The sequence below is a fragment of the Alligator sinensis genome, unplaced genomic scaffold (genome assembly GCF_000455745.1).
Source record: "Alligator sinensis unplaced genomic scaffold, ASM45574v1 scaffold7_1, whole genome shotgun sequence".
Classification (NCBI taxonomy): domain Eukaryota; kingdom Metazoa; phylum Chordata; order Crocodylia; family Alligatoridae; genus Alligator; species Alligator sinensis.
In genome coordinates this window covers 5,463,462-5,465,124 of record NW_005841843.1, presented here as the reverse complement: position 1 = coordinate 5,465,124, position 1,663 = coordinate 5,463,462, and positions in this window count along the sequence as shown.

The window sequence follows — 1,663 nt, the reverse complement described above, 5'->3', positions numbered from 1 at the left end:
CCATAAGAAATGCAAACCTCTAGAACTCTTGGTTCAGAGATAATAAAAGGTGTCCTTCTGAACCAAGAGTTGTAGAGTTTTGCATTTCTTTAAATTCGGTTTATAACTTCTATGTAAAAATTGAGATGATAGAGAAATTAAGAGAGAAACTAGAAATCTGAGATTATTAACTATGACCCAGAAAAAAATTTAATGAGCAGCACATTCCTGCAAAACATTTAGGTTTGGATAAATGACTTCTTTTTTTGACAAAATCTATTCTCTCAACTTCTCCAATCAGTTCAATTAGCATATCATAAAAACTCAGATAAAAAAAAAGTCTTCCCCCATAATTCTTGGGTTAAAAAAATATTTCTGGAATGTAACTGTTGTAGAAAAAGCCCTCGTTATTATAGTTTCATAGTTTCTAGGGTCGGAAGGGACCTGGGCAGATCATCTAGTCCGACCCCCTGCCATGGCAGGAAAGAGTACTGGGGTCAAACGACCCCAGCAAGATGGTCATCTAACCTCCTCTTAAAACCCCCCAGGGGGGGAGCCTGCACCACCTCACTTGGAAGCTGGTTCCAGACCCTAGCCGCCCTGACCATGAAGTAGCGCCTCCTGATGTCCAACTTAAACCCCCCCTCCGCCAGTTTGTGACCGTTATTCCTGGTCACTCCTGGCAGTGCTCGGGGGAACAGGGACTCCCCCAGTGCCTGTTGATCCCCCCTGACTAGTTTATAGCAGGCCACAAGATCCCCCCTCAGCCTTCTCTTCTGGAGGCTGAAAAGGTTCAGGTCCCGTGACCTTTCCTCATAGGACCTGCCCTGCTGTCCCTTGATCATGCGAGTGGCCCTCCTCTGGACCCTCTCGATGCTGTCCACATCCCTCTTAAAGTGCGGCTCCCAGCACTGGACGCAGTACTCCAGCTGCGGCCTGACCAGTGCCTCATGAGTCATCCATGTTGAAACATGCTTTGTCATTTTTAGAGCATCACTTCTGTCATGTGTTCTAGTATTTTTGGCCTGTGAAGCAAAATGTTTAGAAAAAGATGCTCAAGCTCCAGCGATAGTTTTTGAAGAATTGGATATTGAGAAGTTACACTTAGCAATAGAAAGCAAACAGAGTTGTACTTTAGTGTTATCTTGTCTTACAGCTGTAAAATCCTTCATCCAGAGTTCTCTTTCAAAGTTAGGATACATAACCCTGCGAGAGAAGCATGCTTTATCATGGAATGAGAAAAGTACCCTGAGGCTATATCTCTTACTCTATCATTTTTACTTTTACCTATTGCTTAAAAGACTATACACTGTACACAAAGGCTTGTACAGTAGGCACAAGACTTTAAAAAAGAAACTCCTGCTTGACAGGTTAAATTAAAATAGTCCAGAATGAAAAGGAGGAAGTTGTTGGACTAGGGCTGCCTGCCTGACTGTAAGCCTACTAAGGATTGGGTGCATGCTTTCCCTTTGCAGCGGGACATGGTTTAGGTTGTGGGTGAGTAAAAAGTTTTTAGTTAGTGGTATTGATACTTGCAGAGAGTGGTTTTCCTTGGAAACTACTGTTGGTGACATGGGAATTCATAGATTCATAGATGTTAGGGTCAGAAGGGACCTCAATAGATCATCAAGTCTGACCCTCTGCATAGGCAGGGAAGAGTGCTGGGTTCAGATGACCCACGACA